The sequence below is a fragment of the Micrasema longulum genome, unplaced genomic scaffold, assembly GCF_059751315.1.
Source record: "Micrasema longulum isolate JH-2025_06_02 unplaced genomic scaffold, ASM5975131v1 h1tg000271l, whole genome shotgun sequence".
Lineage (NCBI taxonomy): Eukaryota > Metazoa > Arthropoda > Insecta > Trichoptera > Brachycentridae > Micrasema > Micrasema longulum.
In genome coordinates, this window is record NW_028277475.1 from 1254592 (window position 1) to 1274685 (window position 20094).

A 20094-nucleotide genomic window follows, 5' to 3' on the forward strand; every position below is an offset into this window, starting at 1 on the left:
ATCAAAAAAACTCAAACTTATAAATTCGGAGAGGAAATCGAGTTCTGAGTCAGACCGCCCCCTCCCACACAAAACACCTAGCCCCCGACCCTCAGCTTCTACAAACCCAGGTACTCCAGAGGTCACAAACACTTTATCGCCTATTACCACACCTACCAAAGTCCAATCCCGCATGTACAATGGAATGGATCGTGCTCCATTTATCGTACATGTAACAAAAGTACAAGTAGACGGCGTCACCCAAACCAACTTGTACGATATTGACTTCGGTCGATTTCTTCATAGAAACAATATTCGGACTGCCTGGAACGGAATCAAGTCCGTCGGCCGTAACCGTATTTCTGTGGAGTTTAAGACGGCAAACGAAGCCAATACGTTCGTAAAATCAGAAATAGCTAAAAAAGATAATTATAACGTTTTCATTCCGACTTTCCTAGTAACTAAACAAGGTGTTACCAAAGGCATCCCTTCGCACTGGTCTGAACAGGACATTGTGGAGAATGCCGAGGTACCTCATGGATTCGGAAAAGTAATCAAGGCTCGACGACTGAATTACAGATCGAGTAATGGTGACGTAGTCGAATGGAAACCCTCCCACACGGTGGTTTTGACCTTCGACTCAAAATCTCTACCTTCCCACATTTCCATCTTCAATGTGTCCCTCTCCGTAGAACTCTACGTATTTCCGACAATTCAGTGTTTTAAATGCTGTAAGTACGGACATACAAAGACTGTCTGTAGATCCCTTGTGCGCTGTTACAAGTGTGGCTCCTCACACAATGGGGAATCCTGCACGGTGGCGGCAGAAGATATAAAATGCCTCAATTGTTCTGGTAACCACTCTGCCACCAGCAAGCTGTGCCCTGAGCTTAAAAGGCAACAAAACATAAAACACACGATGGCTGATAGAAACATTTCATATATTGAAGCTTCTAAAATGTTCGGAAAAGCGACGATTTCCTATGCAGAAATCGTCTCTAAAACGACAAAACCGAATGTCAATGTTGTTATGCCCGCGCCCTCCGCGCCAATATCCTACAAAAAATCAGTAGAGAGGAAGTCGAGGTCAAAAAAACTACCTTCCAAACCTAATGTTCCTCATCATGACCCTTCACTTCTGTATTTCCCGAATGGACAACTTCCATCTGGTTCTAATGGGAATGCTTTTCCTAGCACAGTCCCAACATCGAACAATACAATTATATCTACCATATTGAGTATTCTAGTATCGATCCTTCAAAACAATCCACAAATACCGTCCAACGTCGCCCATCAACTTCTAAATATAACCTCCCTACTTAACCACCACCATGGCTCCTCAGATGAGGATTCTGCAGTGGAACAGCCATAGCATTTTTAATAAAAAAGAAGATCTCTTGCATACATTGCAAGAAGAATCTATTTCAATTGCGGCCATTTCGGAGACGTGGATGGTCCCGGGATCTACTATTAGATTCCGGGGATTCCACTGTCTGCGAGATGATCGTGAGGATGGGAAGGGTGGCTCTGCCCTCCTCATCAAAAACTCCCTTCCCTTTATCCCTATTAATGTCAAGACTGATGGCTGTCCTTTCCAAGTGACAGCTGCAAAGGTTAATGACTTGACCATCCTTTCCATGTATATCTCCCCAACCAACAAACCCTCAAAATCGATACTTTTATCTTTGTTCCAAAAATTGACCCCTCCGTTCCTTATCCTTGGTGACTTTAATGCTCACCATGCCCTGTGGGGTGCTCCGACATGCGACAGGTTGGGAAGAGATATTGTTGATCTCTTGGATGATCTGAATATGTGTGTCCTTAATGATGGCTCCGCAACGCGCCTTCAGCTTCCAAATCAGCGACCCAGTGCAGTGGATCTCACCATCTCCAGCGCTGCAATGGCACCATCTGTGCAATGGTCAATTAAGGATGACACTATTGGTAGTGATCATTACCCTATAGTAGTCAGCCTCATATCCAGCCATAGATATTGCCAAAGTGGCCTATCCCCTGGGGGAAGACGAAGACCGAGATACATTACAGAAAGAGTTAAATGGAGATACTTCTCTGACGACATTGAACTTAAAGTGAACGAGCTGCCCACCCCGACGAAAGAGAATGTAGTGAAGTGCTATGAAGCATTGTCATCATGCATCGTCGAAGCAGCAGACAAACATGTCCCTGTAAAGGAGAAAGGCAATAGAAGTAAACCCCCCCCTGCCCCATGGTGGGATAGCGAATGTGCGGAGGCAGTTTTGAAAAGGAAAAAGCAAGCTAAAGTTTACTCCTTAAACATGAGCCTAGAAAACCTGTTGAGTTTTAAACAGGTTGAAGCTAAAACAAAACGCCTCTTAAGAGACAAGAAACGACAAGGATGGAAAAACTTCTGTTGCTCTTTATCACGAGACGTGCCTATATCTACTGTTTGGAGCATGATACGTCGATTTAGAGGTTCTTTCACTCCACCAGTGAGACGTCCTGAGACCCTAGGGTGGGTTGAGGAGTTCGCCAACAAATTAGCCCCGCAGACCGCAAATAACTGGAATGAGTCTCCCTATTGGTACCAGTTTACAAATAGAAGCTGGTTAGATCATAGCTTCAGTTTAGATGAACTGAAGACTATTCTGACCCGGCTCACAGACTCAGCTCCAGGGATTGACGGTATACTGTATAGTTTTATCCAACATAACAGTGATCCTACCCTCTCCTACATCCTATCATTGATCAACATGATCTTTGAATCAGGAAACATCCCCCCTTCATGGAAAACCCAATCCATTATCCCTATCCTTAAACCCAACAAAGACCCAAACTTTGGGTCTTCCTACCGCCCCATAGCCCTCTCCTCCACACTGTTGAAAGTGGCGGAACATATGGTGAGACAACGCTTGGACTGGTTTGTGGAGAGCTCGAAAACTCTCCCCGAGTCTCAATTTGGATTCAGGAAAAGAAAGAGCACTATTGAAAGCGTGTCGGTTCTGACATCTGATATCAGAGCCGCTCTTACTAAGAAAGAATTTCTTATAGGTGTCTGTCTGGACATAAGTGGTGCATATGACAATGTTATTATCCATATTCTAGAAGCTAAAATGCTACGAATTGGAATCCCGCGAAAACTCACTTCCTTTATAGCAAATTTGATTCTCTCCAGAAAGGTAGAAATCAGTGTTCGCGGTCATGCTGTGGTGGAGAGAGAGTTAAGCAAGGGACTACCTCAGGGTTCTGTCCTGAGCCCGATTCTCTTCAATATCTATACGCATGACATAAGCGGAATTGTTCCCTCAGAGACAAGTTTGCTTCAATACGCGGACGACTTCTTCATGTATACATATGGGAAGGACCCAAATAATCTAGAAAATACTCTAAATTTAGGTATGAGAAACATCAGGAATTGGTTAGTGGAACATGGCTTGGATCTATCGACTGGTAAAAGTAATGCCATAACCTTTTGTAGACAGCGAAAAATCCCAACCATAAAAATTCAACACGGAGATGAGATAGTACCTTTTACGTCCCAGATTAAGTTCCTGGGAGTAATTCTGGACACTCATCTTACATGGAACTCATACATAAATCATATAGTAAACAAGTGTCAAGCCGGATTGAATACGTTAAGAGCAGTCTCGCGAGTATGGTGGGGGAGCCACCCTTTTATACAGAGACTTTTTTATACTGCGTATATCCGGAGCCATCTAGATTATGCCTCGTTCCTTTTAGAACCTTGTTCAAAAAAGAATCTCCAAAGACTTGACCGGATCCAATCCCAAAGTCTGAGACTAGTCGTCGGAGCCATGAAGTCATCTCCAATTAACGCTTTACAAGTAGAAGCTTGTGATCCCCCACTTGGTATGAGAAGACAATACTTGGCGGATAGATTTCTTCTAAAATGCTCTATCCAAAAAAACAACCTGCTCCTCAAAAAGGTACAATTTCTCTCTGACTGCGTGACATCCTCATCTTTTTGGTTTCATAAACCACCCCCTTTACTAGTCAACAGTTTTCATTTTTACAAATCTTTCGAATCTAACATTTATCCTAAAGACCTTCTTCCCCTTTATCGTTTCCCATTTAAAACTTCTATTTATGCCCCAAGTATTGAACTCACATTCGGAGTCGAAAGCCACCTACAGCCCCGGTGTACATTCAACCGTATTCGGTCGTCAAGATGGATAGGTTGGAAAATTATCTACACTGATGGATCTCGGTCAGATTCGGCAACCCATACGGGTGCGGCTATATATTGTGAAGACAACAACTTTCAAAGATTGTACAAATTGCACAAGAATGCATCTGTATTTACCGCAGAATGTATCGCAATCCGAGAAGCTGTCAAATACGCCTTAAGCTCACAATATAGCAAGTTCCTAATCCTGTCGGATTCCTTGAGTGCCTTACAAAAAATCAAATCCCCTCCATCCTTTTATCCCGAGGATGAGCTCTGCGTGGAAACTCGATTTCTTCTTTCTATATCAGAGGCATCCAATAAGAGTATTGTTATGTCCTGGATCCCTAGCCATTGTGGTATTCCCGGTAACGAAAAAGTGGACGCGTTAGCAAAGGAGGCGGTCCACTCCGGGGATCCTGCCTATAATAATTTACTACCACTAGGTGATCTCCTTGTTATGACGAAGGAGAAGCAACTTCGCACATGGCAAGAATATTGGGTAGCCTCTTCCCAAGCCAAGGGTAAACATCTTTTCCAACTGAAACCAAATGTTACAGAAAAGCCTTGGTTTTCCAAAGTGATTCTGAACAAGTTTGAGACATCCTCCATATGCAGAATGCGCATTGGGCACTGCTGCAATGGTTCTCACCTGTTCAGAATCCATGTCCGGGACTCTGCCATTTGCGAATGTCAGCTAGATGAGGAAGATTTAAACCATATTTTTTTTGGATGCCCCATAAATGATTGTTATCCTGATTTCCTATCCGACCTCTCTAATATTAATATCCCATTCCCTATTCATATTCTAACTCTCCTGTCCCCACCCAATAAACGTGTATTTAAAATCCTATGTAAATATCTAGTTGTAAATGATGTAAAGCTGTAAATATGTTTTATTATTATATGTATATATTATATTAAATACTAACATACTAACTTTTACATATTATATTACTAACACATGTGTATATATGTAAAAAAAAAAAAAACAAAACTACTCGACACTGGCCAGAACACCCAAGTTGAGATGTGAAAAGGCCATGAAAAAACGAAGAAGAAGAAGAAGAACAATCAGCATCTAACTTCATTCTAGTGTCCGTTTGCATTGTTATGGGTTATATAAAATAACATTTGGGTGAATAATTAGCTCTTTTTAGCGTTTAAGTCTACTTGGATAATTATTGTAAGTTGGTAAGTACATTTTACATTTTTATAAAGTGAATATTCATAAACTAAATATTCTATATTGCAAACAAGAAGCAAGTAAAAATTGTTTTTACAGAAATACAATATTTTGTACTAACTGGTTTGTTTATTGATCGAATTTATTTTTAAATGTGTCTACTGGGCACCTATGTTATGTTTTCATCAAACTATTTGATATTTTTGTACATAATCATTGTTTCATTTTGAGGTTATTTATTTTTTAGTCATATGGTACTGAATAGTATATTTTTTGGACAAATATTCTCACCAGTTTTATAACAGTACAAGTACAGTTTTATTCATATAAATTTGGTTTTTTTATTTCAGATTATTTACAACTTAGTTGGAGATGAGAAACATTAGACCAAAATGAAATGAGGTGATGTTCACATGTGCCTTAACCATTCACGACTTTGCACCCTCTCCACAGGACATGGAGTTCACTTGGTCGATTCTAAGTCTGCCTCAACAATTTTAATATAATTTCTATAGTTCTACACAATAATGTATTTGACCCGTTTGCCTATTTTTTTACAATAAATACAATTTTTGGAAGTGACTTATTTTTACTTACCATTTAAGAGATCTTAGGATCAATTCCTGGTCCCTGGACCAAAGCCGATTTATCGTTGGTTTAGTTGGCACAAAAGAACTTCCCAAAAATAGAATAACTCTACTTCCATGGTTTTGTATCTTTTTATTTATTATTTTTTAACATTTATATCTTTATTTTAAAGCTGAAATGCTGGAAGTAACATTTGGTAAATTGTTCAGAAGAGCCGTTTGAAGTTGTTAAATAGTTTCGAATGTATCTCTCCAAGTAAAAACACAATTTATTGCTGTTTTTTTGGATTTATAAGCTTTTGATAAGAATATTTAAGAAAAAAACATTTTAAGTATGGATTATCAAATAACTATAGGACTTCAATGTTTTTTGTTATAACGGCCCGGCCTGCGCCCTTATTCCTCCTCGGACTTTAGTATAAAAAGTAATGTAGAGTATAAAATGAAAAACAATGTGTTGACATAGTGGTTAAGTATGGTTGATTATGACAATAAGACTTCATTTTGTGCAAAATCTCGCTGCGTCAGAGGTAGTTTGTTATGTTTGTTAGCATCAGAAACACTTTCCATATAAATACAGACCATAAAGACAGAAATCTACTAATTAAAAATGTAGTATTATAATTTCATACGTATTTATATCTTGCGTAGACTATAAGTTGTGTGAATATGGAAAACTATTTATTTTTTATACATTAGAACAAATATTTAGACACATATGCACCAAACCTTTCTGTTTGCAATATCTATCTATAAAACCAACAAACTAGAATACACCTCTCCTCATACTTTCTTTAATTTTCATGTAACATATATCTGCATAATATATAGTAGTAATAAATCACACAGTATGCAGAATGCACACACAGAACTTAAAAATATTTAATGTAGAGAAATGTTATGCATTTATGCTGTAATATAATATTAATTATAAAATTAATGTATATAGACACTGTAATATTTATGTACAACATGTCTATGTATAACTTCCACATATGTAAGATAGCTAGAAACAAAGAGATATTAAAATAGCCAACAACGGTAAAATATGAATTTCCTTAAAATTCAACATATAACTAAAATTTTGTTCAACACTTATAATATACAATATTGCATGTACTCAGAATCTATTTTTGGATATAATTACAAAAAAAAAAATAAACTAATAAAATCTATACCCATACCAGTGCAAAGCCACCTCGCTTTGTGTCTCTGTTATTTTTGTAATCAATTATAGTAAAATTTTGATAAAAACTAAAGAAGAAGTTGTGTTGCCTAAATCCAGTTGAAATTTAAAGTTAAAATCATAAAGTGAGTTCATTTTTAGCATTCAAAAGTCAACAGATAAAAGAGCTGAGGAAATGTGGATTGGCCTCTTCTGAATGACGAATATACGAAATTGAAAATAGTAGGAAAATAATGTAAATTGAGTTAAAAGTATATTATTAAAAACCAGATTTAATTGATCCTTTAATATAGTAATTGAAAATGAAAATAGAATTTTATACCCACATAATTTAATTAGATTTTTTACGAAAACAATGAGAATTTAGTTGTGTTTTTTTATTTTTTACCAACACTGCATTGCCTTTAGATACCTACTTCGTAATGATTTTTGTATAAAACCGCCACGCCATTTATTAGTTACATTACCCCTCACACTTTCTGCTATCCTGGTAGCACCGGCCGCTCCCTTGTGGCAATTGGCCTCTTTCAGCCCATTGCGCATTGTAGAAAGCACACCCCAGTTCTACTTACCGCTTACCGCCCATTTCGTCTTATGAACTCCTAGTAAACTAAAGTTAAATAAAAGTAAAACTATTCGGTTAACGTTCAAACAACGTGATTTTGAGTTAAACTCGGTCAGTTGGTTGGTTGGTTGTGGTTATTATGATTTGGTCTCTGATTAAATTTTTTTAAAACATTTATTTTTAATTATATTATTTTATCCACTGTAAAAACAGTATTAAAATTATTATACCAGTATTATGTTTATGATTCCTGTTACCTGTAAATTGACTACTACTACTACCATCACGCCATTTCCCCGAAAGGGTAGACAGAGAAGGCGGACCGCCACACACGTTCATCCAGAGTCCCGATTACAACGGGAAGTTAACAGTTTTCTTCGACTGTCCATACAGAAAAATCGATATTTGTGTACGAAAATAAGCATATTTGCATAAAGCATATTCGTCGCTAACCGTTTAGAAGACTACGTTTAGAAGAAAAAAATGTACGCATATTCTGTTTTTCATACAAAAAACTCAATTTTACTTTGTAGATAAAATTGAAGATAAATGTTAAATTTCCATTGTAATCGGGGACCTGGCATACATTTCTTCCACATTTTTATACATCTTGTCCTTCGGTTCTGTCTGCTTTTGACATGACCAAACTTAAGACTTTTTTTTTCTTAATGGAAAAATAAATATTTGCGTTCTTATAAACCAAAATATAAATTTTTTGGGGCCATTTTCAACAAATTATAAATAACTCACTATTAGAAATTGGGAATCAAGTTGGGGTACAGTGGAAAGGAAGATATAGTTGGTGAAGTCAACCAAAACGGAGTGTGGAGGAGTAGGTTTAATCATGAATTAGGCGCACTGTACTTTATTTTTTTATCAAGATACGCTGCAATTGATGTACCAATGCAGTGCCCTATGCACCATTATGTGAGGAAAGGGAATGATGATGATGATGATCAATAAAAATATGTCCATTTTGAATTAACATTCAATTATAATGTTCTCTCATAAATTCCATTGTCCACCTACTAATTGTATGTTTTGAAACCCTGGTTTTTTAAATACAACCCGTGATCGAAGTTGAAATTTATCGCACAAATAAATAAAAAAGATCAGAAGACTACTTTTTTTATCTATCTGCAGAAAGCCCAACAAAGTTTCGGCGACTTGACGGTCAAAATGAATGTAGGCCAAGTGTGTCAAGAGAGGCCTCAGGCATCAGGATCACATAAACAAGGCTTCGAAAATCTAGTTCGATTGAGGACTGAGCTTTTATATCCCCAGATGGAATGTATTAGGAATGCAGGAGATACTTCGTTCCAGCCTTGCAAATATTTTTGAGAAGTCGAACGTAACTTCATTATTATTTAATTTAAAAATAAGATTATAAGGTACTAAGTAATGTACTAGAGCGTCATTATCCCTCAAGGGCGCTTTCAATAATGATGTGATGGGTGCAGAAAACTAGCAAGACCGAGAAAGTCATGGCATGACTAAATTCAGCAATGGACTCAGGAACAATGGAATCGGCGTGCGCACATTTGAAGATATACGAATGTAGAGGAAGCAAAAACAGAATGGTGTGGCGTTTTATCCTCTTTGTCTACGGCGCGCGTGATGGTTTATTAGTTTGTTGAGTAAAACTATTTCTTTTATTCTAGATCTAGACTTAAAAAGGCTAAGAAAGGTTATTCGTCTAAACTCTAAACCGTCTATTCTGTGCTTTTTTGTATATTCTGTAATTCTTTACATCAATAGGCATAGAAATCTTCTTCCGTATATTTTAAAAACATACTATTTATGTTTTGTACTGAAATAGGAGGAGAAATTCTGATGAGATTTGTCATGAAAATGGCGCTATTTAAATCATCAGATTTTGGCTTGATGCGTGATTTAAAATTCGTGACGTCACAAAATAACCAAAGGAACTTTAATAGTACTAGGATCAGGAGTGCAGGAACACGTGTTGCCAATACATACAAAATTTTAACCGTCCGCGTCCGTGTGTACGTACGTGCCGGCACACATACTCACGCGTTTTTTTTTGTAGACCCCGTTGGATAACAAATCGTGAGAAAAGTGAAATCGTATGTACCAGGATTACATAACTCAAGGGAGCCCGAGAATTTAGATATCACATGAATATTACGAGATATGGAAGCATAGAGTATAATATTATTATGTTGTGTATATTTTAAGTGTGGAAGGGACATTCCATAATCTATCGTTCATGCTACAAAAAAACAGATAAGAAATTTAAAAATTATGTAGTCTTGTAAAAATTAAATCAAATTTTATTTTAATTGTATAGTAGTATAATAAATAAAAATATTTGTATAATTTTTAAAGCGTAATTTTGGTAAAAAAAAATCACGTCAAGGGCGCTTTATTTCAAAGAAATTAGAAATACATTCTAACTATGCTAAGATTTTAAAATTGAGGATATTTTAAACGAAAAAAGAGAGATTTCAGTTGAAATTTGAAGTGACAAACAGGCAATTTTATAATTTAATTTTATAAATTTATTGCATAAATGTATAAGTATACATATTTAATACCAGGGAATGTATATAAAACTAGTGAATAGAAAATGAATACGGAGTGTTCTCTAACTAGGACAGTCTCCATCTAACATGGCTCAGCCTACACTAAAATTGAGATTTTGAATGAATTTAATGATTAAATTAACCGGAAATTAATTTCACTATTATGTTTTTTCCTTAACTTGTTACTTAACACGGTTATTTGGTTAGATCGGTATTTTTATATTTAATTCTAAAAGTGATAACGGACGTCACACAATATGGCGCGCAACCCATATTCTGCATTCCTGTTACAATACTTGGCTCGAGCGCATGAACTAAACCTCCCCAACAAGGAGGTAATTTTACGAGTACTTATGCGTCGTTCGCCAAGTTCATATTCTCCTGGTAGCACACACCTCGCTTTGGGAGCATCGGGCGCGCAACGCAGCGCACAAAATGAAAACTTCGTTTTTTTTCAGCTTAGTGTATCAGTGTGTTAGTGTGGGTGAGTATCAGTGGGGAACGGTGATTTTAATTAATTGCAACAGAGGGGGAAAACATTATTGAGAAGGGAATATGGAATTCTAGGCATTTACACGGCTTATGACCTTTTATTGGCTGGTTTAAGTGGCCACTTAACACACTGTGTATCATTCACCACTCTGCCCATATTTAAACATCCACATTTCCTCAACTCTTTCATCTGTTGACTCTTGTGAAGTAAGTAGTGAAGTAGCGGATTAAATCCACGACATTTGAATTATATACACAAAATATTGTTGATACTTATTAATATTTAACAACAACAACAACAAACTATCGCGCCGTTTTCCCGTAGGGGTAGGCAGAGATGATAGAACGCCATAACACTCTATCTTGGCATACAGACCTCGCTTCCTCTACATTCATACATCTTCTCATGCACGCACGCCGATTATTCCTACTTTTGACATGTCCATCTTCAAGTATTTGATGGACTTGATCGTGCCATGTCTTTCTCGGTCTTCCTCGTTTTCTGCATCCATCAACATTTGCATCGTAGATCCTTTTAGCCGTTCTTTCGCTGTCCATTCGCTCTACATGTCCAAACCAACGCAGCACCCCTTTCTTGATTCTGTCAGTAATGCATGTCTCAGCCTTACACACGTCACGGATCTCGACATTATTGCACTTATCGTACATCGTTTTACTACACATTCGCCTGAGGGATCGCATTTCGACAGCATTCAACCTACTTTCATCATTATTTTTCCAATTCCATACTTCGATCCCATACATTAGAGTTGGAACTAGAACTCCATTGTGAACTGCTAGTTTAGCCTCCAAGCCAAAGTAGATTTTAGTGCACCGTAATATTTAATATTTTTTTGCGAATAATTCTTTGAAATAATATGTAAACATACCTACCTTGCAAGATGTATCGGGCTCAACATTCAAAAATTCCTGACATGATTGATACAAACGATTTATTTTAAAAAGTGTTTTTACACCGTAATATTTCATAGTTTCTGGACCAGTCCAGTATCTGAGGTGTAAGACTGATCATCTTATACTCATCGGTACCTATTAGAATACAGTGCCTTATGTACAATTAGGCGCGGAAAGGGGAATGACCATGATGAAATTTAAAAAAACTCATTGGATTATCCAATTTTCGAAAGTGTATCTAACTAGATTCTTAATACCTCAGGTCTCATTTAATTTTCAAACAAAGCCACCAGTAGGACTATTACTAAATCAATACAATAAAATAATTATTAATGTTAGTTGATTATGTAGGTAAAATTGTAATAACTTATGGGCGAATTATTGGAATAAGTCTATAACGAATGATATTTTACTGAGAAGAAGAAGAAAGAAGACCTTCAATTCTTAGTAACAAAAGTCTACGAGGTATGCAAGAAAAGCGATTTGCTTATGAATGTTGATAAATCGAAAGTGATGGTTTTTGAAAGGGATGAAAATATAACTAAATGTGAGATCAGCGTGAACGGAGATATTCTGAATCAGGTAGAAGAATTTGCGTACCTGGGAAGTATGTTTACTAGGGACGGAAAGGCCGAGAAAGATATTGAAAGGAGGGTGAGTGCCGGGAACAGGGTGAACGGCGCACTAAAATCTACTTTGGCAAACAAATGTTTATCGCAGGAGGCTAAACTAGCAGTTCACAACGGAGTTCTAGTTCCAACTCTAATGTATGGGAGCGAAGTATGGAATTGGAAAAATAATGATGAAAGTAGGTTGAAAGCTGTCGAAACGCGATCCCTCAGGCGAATGTGTGGTAAAACGATGTATGATAGGTGCACAAATGTCGAGATCCTTGAAGTGTGTAAGGCTGAGACATGCATTATTGACAGAATCAAGAAAGGGGTGCTGCGTTGGTTTGGACATGTAGAGCGAATGGACAGCGAAAGAACGGCTAAAAGGATCTATGATGCAAATGTTGATGGATGCAGGAAACGAGGAAGACCGAGAAAGACATGGCACGATCAAGTCCATCAAATACTTGAAGATGGACATGTCAAAAGTAGGAATAATCGGCGTGCGTGCATGAGAAGATGTATGAATGTAGAGGAAGCGAGGTCTGTATGCCAAGATAGAGTGTTATGGCGTTCTATCCTCTCTGTCTACCCCTACGGGGAAACGGCGTTATGGTTTGTTGTTGTTGTTGTTATATTTTACTGAGAAACAATTAAAAACTTTTAAAACTTATTTGTACATACATGTTGTTTGTGTACACACAATTTTAACCCTCCCTCCCCGGTGTTGTGTGGCTAGTACACATTCCGTCTAATAACTATAATATCTTAATAAATATAATAAATATTGGGTTCAGATTTTCAGTATTCCTCCATTACACATTTACGTATCGACTGAAAAAAATTGTTATTGAATAATAAGTACTTATAAGGCACAAAAAAAAATCATTTTATCGGAAATCGGGGATAAATTACAAATATCATTAAAAGTGTACTCTCAGTCAGTCTCATAGTCCAGTACCATATTGCTACTTAATAGCTCTCGAGAAGTTGGCGCGAGTGCGCATTTCGCCCGAGTCGTTTGGTTTTTTTTTATGTTTTCAGCAGTTAGATTTGAAATATTATCATCTTTGAATTAAATTATGGTTAATTAAAGCCATTCCCCATAAATATTAAATTTTTCCCTTTTTAAATTTCTTATTAAAAAATATATATTATTGAGTGTTACAAACATTATTGTAAAAACAGAATAGCGAGTGTTGCGTTAGATTTATTTAAAACTTTATGTTCATATCATCATCATTCCGTGTCCGCTCCCTAGTTGGAGCATATGCTGTCCACAAAGATCCTCCAAGCATCTCATTTGGTTGCCAGCTCCTGTGCATCCTTCCAAGTCAGGTTCGCATCCCGTAGTTCTGACACGAACTGCCGACGAACAGTCAGCAGTGGACGTCTAGGACGTCGAGAACATGATGCCTTGTAAAGTAGGCAAGCGTGGTTAAAGCTCTCAGTAGGCATCCGCAGCACATGGCCAAGCTAACCGTATCGCCTCCGCTTGATGACAGTTGTCACCGGAGTTTGCTGCGTCCGTTCTCTTATTACTTCATTCCTTACAGAGTCAAACCACCGCACACCCGAGATTCTTCTGAGACACCTATTCTCAAAACTCAGAATTGTGCTGTTTTGGGCCATAGTGAGGTACCACGACTCGCATCCGTAGAGGAGAATAGGTGTTATGCAGGCGTTATATAGGCGACCTTTGGTTTTCATTGAGTAAATATCCGATCTCTATACAGCCTTCATACTGTCGAATGTAGCGCCTGCTATTACTAGCCGTACTCCTAGTTCTTTTTGAAAGCTACTATTTTCCGTAACATGTACTCCCTATTTGAAACTCTCGACCCTTTCAATGACTTGGTTTGAGAGAGTCAGGGGATTTTGGGCGTCAAGGCATGAAGTGTTACACAGTACATGGGTTTTTGCAATATTGATTTTTAAATCCATGCATGCAGAGTACCTATTTAGGCAATCTACAGTGGCCTGAATATCCCTGACTGAATCGTCAATTATAACCGCATCATCGGCATACTCTAGGTCGTAGAGTTTTCGGAAGGAGGAGATGAATATTCCTCGATCAAGTGGAATTGACTTCCAATTTATATAATTATTATGCAGATATACAATTTATGTACATATAAGGGGCCTTTAGGCCATTGCCTCCTACCTACCCAAACCGTTCGGTTTGAGAAAATTACAAGTACATGGACATATTCTAGGTATTTATACAGAATCTTATAACTTTATAAAAATATAAAACAAAAATTTATTAAAAATTTACACTTTACTATAAAGAAAGGAGAGGCGTTTTGTCATTGGCTTTTACTCCGTTAAAATTAAAATCTTTTTAATAAGTCAGGCAGATGTTGTCTGAGGAATTAATGGCGAAGAAATTGAGATTCGGGTATGGAATTCAAACGATCTAAGCTTGCAGAATTAAGGGGCTGAAATAATAGAGGGGAGCTATCATAATACTACATACTTAGCACAAAATGTGTCAAAATAACGGGGTGTTGAATAGAAAACGGCAGCTATAAATGTATATTGGAGGGTTGGGAGGATAATAAAGGTTAGACTAGAAATAATAATACGGCGCGTGGTAATGTTTATAAAAATATATTTATGCAAAATATCTAGGTACGTAGGTGGGTATAACAAAAAAATCTTTATTAGCCCCCGAGATTTTTGCGAATATTCAAATTGAAATTTTATCACCATTGGCGTATACACCGGAATCTCTTTTTACTCTGTTTCGAAATAACACGGTCCAAAAATTAAATTTACAAATTAAAAAAAATATTTATTTAACAATTCGAATTGTTTTATTTTATTAGGTAATTCAACAAAGATACATACTAGAACACATACAATTCGAAAGCATTCGTCGATACAATTTTACATGCATATACAATATAAACATATATCTTCAATTATAGAATTACACAAAATAGATTAATACATTAAGTTTTTTATATAGGATACAATGCAATAAAAAAAAAGTGGTACGGGTGTACTAATTGAATAAGATTTATTCCTAAGAGATTATTCGCAAAAGCTGAGAGAGTATCTATATTCTTTATTTACATTTAAGTCAAGATTGAAATGTCACTATCTAAATATTTAAATTGTTCCTTTATACTTCTTCTTTCCTTCCAATCCCCTCTCCTCTCTTCATAGTATAGTGTTATTTCATAGTGTTAGAAATTTGGAACTTATACAAAAGGTACTTTAAGAACTTTTTGTAATATAATAATTTTACTATTCGTTACTGGAATACCCTTTGTCACTCTTTTACTAAGAGTATAAGGGTCTTTTCATGATTATAAAAAAAAAAAAACAATAACTTTTGATGGTAACGATATTAAATTTTTTTCGTGCGACGCCGGATAAAATTTCTACAAAGGTTTTAAATATGCATATTTTGAATTTCCCGATAACGAGACGTTATGCACCCTGTGGACCAAACGACACATATGACGTTTTGGCGCCAAACTTGTACGTAATGCTTATTAGAAGCCCAGCTGGCGGTCGTAACGTGTGACGTCAAAACGCCGTGATGCCAACCGAGAGCCGTTTTGTATATGCTTATTTAAAACCCGAAAATTATATGCGAAAACTTGTTTTGAAAACACTGATATTATTAGAATCATAAAAATCCGCTCTCCATATGTATTATATTTAAACGTTATTCCCGACTTATGAAAATACCCTATAATCATATGAAAATAAATAAAAAGGCACCCAAGAAAAAAACTAAAAGGGGGGTTTTCTATCTCTTATAAGTACAAAGTTAGCAAAAAATAATTGTTAACCATATAAACAATATTTCTTTTGGTCCACTCCTGTCTAGCTTTGAAAATAATCTAATCAAATTACCATCCTTTTAGGAAAAAAAGACTTGATTTATTGGCTCCACGTGGAGTATGTAGTAAACATGATAAAAATAAAATAGGGAAGAATTCGTTAGTTACGTAAACCTTGACGAAGAAGCTTGTTTGCTTGGAAACCGGTCAGTGGAAAAAAAAATAGTGGTTAAAAACAAAGTTATTTTATTTGATTTACTTTAAAAAATCTCGTTTAACTGTTTGAACATTTTTTCACCTTTTAAAAGCAAAAACAATAAAATTTAAAATAGGTTTTTGGAAAAAAATCAATACCGTCTCGGTCGTTTGTTTTGGGACACACTGTAAGCTAGTGAAAGTGAATAATTTTGTTGCGATTTTATATTTATTTATTTATTGTGGATAACTTATATAGCGCCATTTTCGTAATAAAATACCTCAAGGGCGCTTTACATGGTGATTCTACTGTTAAGTTAATTTAATTGAAGCTTTAAATTTGTAATTTGATTAAAATAATTTATTTTGTTGTCACGTGCTACGGATTTATTCAAATGATTTAGAGAACAAGTGGGTTTTAAGTTTTTTCCGAAACATCACTTCACTTTCACAGCCTCGCACCTCTGCTGGGAGAGCATTCCATGCCATAGGGCCTGCGACCGCAAATGCGCGCTCACCAAATTTAGTGCGCTGTTTGCGTAGAGGTATAATAATTTTTCCTCTCGCCGTAGACGTAGCTGATCTAAGCGTGAGACGCCTGTCAGCTAGTTCATCTGGAATGCATAGTTCCCTTAGATATTCCGGAGCCGAGCTGTGCAGTGACTTATACATAAGCCAACAGAGTTTGTATTCGACCCTCTGTGGAAAACGTAGCCAGTGTAGTTCCCGAAGTAGTGGAGTGATATGACTGAACTTAGAGATTCCGAAAATAAGTCTCGCTGCGGCATTCAATACAGATTGTAGGCGAGTCATTTTGTTCATTGGTAGACCTGCATAGATACCATTACAATAATCGACTCTAGACACTACAAACGCATTTATTAATTGACGGGCGGCATCAACCGGCAAATTTTTGCGTATGCATTTAATTTGTCTCAGCTGGTAGAAGCATGAACTTATCGTTCTACTAATTTGAGCGTCAAGAGATAGGTCAGAATTGAGTAAAACTCCCAGTAGTTTAACGGTGGGTAGAACGGCACTCCCTACATTGGGTAGAGCCGTATCCTGGATCAAATTCTGTCGTCTGGCTGAAGCCACCCACAGTTGTTCAGTTTTTGATGGGTTTAATGTTAGTCTGTTTTCAGCCATCCAGTTTCCTATTTTCTTGATGCATCCATCAATTAAATTGACAAGCACACTTCTCTCGCCTGGTTTGCAATAAAAATAAATCTGCGTATCATCTGCATAGCAGTGCGACCACAATCCACATTCTTTGATAATGTTCTCTATATCTTTAGTGTAAAGGAGATAGAGAAGTGGTCCGAGTACTGACCCTTGAGGCACTCCTGTAGACACCCGAAAGTTGGTTGAGCTTTTACCCTGGAACACGACTGCATATTCTCTTTTATTAAGATATGAACTGAACCACATATGTGCCTGATCACGGATACCATAAGTTTTCTCCAGACGTTCAAGCAAAATATTATGGTCTACAGTATCAAATGCAGCACTCATGTCCAGAAGAGCCATCAACACCAGATTACCAGAGTCCACCGACGTTATAATGTCAGACAGTACTCTTATCACTCCCGTCTCCGTGGAATGAAAACGTCGGTATGCCGATTGCCTTACCGAAAATAAAGAATTCCGCTCGATATAGTTAACGAGCCTGTGAGAAACTATTTTTTCTAGTATTTTTGATACGATGGGAAGATTTGAAATAGGGCGAAAATTGGAAAGATCTTCCACATCTAGTTGGGAATTTTTTAAAAGTGGAGTTACATTTGCTTTTTTTATGGCTCTCGGAACAATGCTGCGCTCCATGGATGTATTAAATAAATCTGTTAAAAATGGAGCTAATACGTTAATGCATTTTTTCAAAAGCCATGTTGGCATCGGATCTAATATACATTGTTTGTTGGGTAATGCTGCAACAATTTTTTTTACCTCATTTATAGACGTTGGTTCAAATTTACTGAATTTTTGAAGGGCATTATCTAAAATTACAGGTTTTTTCGCTGAACTACACGCCAGTCTGATTTTTTCGACTTTATTTGTAAAAAAGTCGGCAAAATCAGTGGCAGTAGCGCTTGTGTTAGATGTCTCTGCTATACAGTCACCACGAACAGATTGAAGGCTTCGCCAGAGTTGTTTTGGAGACTTTTTCTGTTCAGTGATTTTTGTACACCAGAAACTAGATTTTATTTCTTTTATAAATGTCCTATAAGAGGCTTGCATATCTAACCATATTGATCGGTCCAAAGTTGACAGTGTGTTTCTGTATTTGCGTTCTAGACGTCTTAGCTCTTTTTTTTTGAGTCGACAATTTTCGTCAAACCATGCATCAGATTTCCTTTTTCGAATAGTTTTCGTAGTAAATGGTGCATGTTTGTCTATCAGGTTAGATAGTACCTCATTGTACAACCCAACCAATTGATCGACGTCGTTTGAGCGACGGTCAATGTCCGGACCAATCAACGATGTCAGAAGTTCGGATTTAAAATGTTCTAAATTTAATTTTCTCCATGGCCTTGATGAGAGTGTTTTGTAAGTTGGTGTTGGTTTTTGGATATTAATTTTACAGTGCACTAATCTGTGGTCTGAAAGTCCGATGTCTGTTACAAAAACTGTGATTTTTTTATCACAATTCCGTCGTATTATAACATCAAGTGTACCTCCCGCATCATGTGTAGGGGTATTTACTTCTTGTGAACAATCGAAATCACTTAAAAGTGCATTAAAACGAACAGATTCTGAATCCGTCTTGCGGTCGAAACGAATGTTCAGATCTCCAGTTACGTATGTTACTTCTGTACGTTATATATTTTGATGTATTAAATTTAAGAATAATATAAGGTGCAAATTGAAACAATTTCATTGTCTAAAAACCAGAATTCGTTTTTATACAAGGGAATCTATTCAGAATTGTTCTTATTTTAGTATACTTTTTTTACACGGTACTGCGTGGATCCACCGTGCGTATCCACCGTGTAAAATGAGGTTGCGGTGTAATTAAATATACACGGTACCTACAAACGCCAGGAAATATCTCTTTTTTAAAACGTTTTTAAAGTAATAAGGGTCTATGAAATACTGTCCATTCAAAAAACTATTTTTTCGCTACTTATTAGTAGCAGGAAAAATATATTTTCAAATAATATTTTGAACTTCCGCAAAAACGGTCATTGCATTGGCCACGCCCATAATATGTCACGAATCAACTTTGTTTGTAACCGTTAATTTTTTTATGGAACATCGTCATAAGTCTTGACGTCACAATTATCATTGCCCAAACATGTCGCGTTTTTCGTTATGCATAAAAACATTTCTCTAAAATATTTATATTGATTTTGAAAATATTACTTAAAAATACTTATTCTTAATCCATTTTTTAAAAATCGGTATTCGTTGTAAGTGATATTTCCCTTTTGCCATCATTGTCTTCATCAGCGTTGCCAACTCTACCGATTTTTAGGTAGATATACCGATTGCAGGCGAAATACAAAATTTAAAAAAATAGCAAATCCTTTTTTATTACAATATTTGAGCTTGTCCAAATGTTCGCAGACAAAAGACTGGATTTCACCCCCTGGGGAGTCATTAAGATTAACAAATAACAACAGGGATGGAGAATACCTTAAATAAGGGAATACGGAAGTCTAGGCATGTACGGGGCTTATGACCTGTCATTGGCTGGTTTAAGTGGCCACTTTACACACTGTGTAACATTCACCATTTCGCCTATGTTTAAACATCCATATTGCTTCAATTTTTCCATTTGTTGATTTAAGTGAATTTAAGAGCTGAAACCTTTATTGCTGTGAAGAGATTCATCTGACTGAATTATTTCACTTACTAGGCAACGCC

At 36.6% G+C, this 20094-nt stretch overlaps 1 protein-coding gene and 1 long non-coding RNA gene across 3 annotated transcripts in view; one reads left to right on the forward strand and one right to left on the reverse strand.

Moving 5' to 3' along the window:
• LOC148283024 (CIMIP2 protein CG18335-like) overlaps positions 1-20094 on the reverse strand; it is a 50729-nt gene that overhangs the window by 27348 nt on the left and 3287 nt on the right. The gene's annotated exons all lie outside the window — the stretch shown is intronic.
• On the forward strand, positions 5219-5908 carry LOC148283026 (uncharacterized). Its single transcript, XR_015821952.1, has 2 exons — positions 5219-5338; positions 5681-5908. It is a non-coding gene; the product is annotated as an uncharacterized LOC148283026 (long non-coding RNA).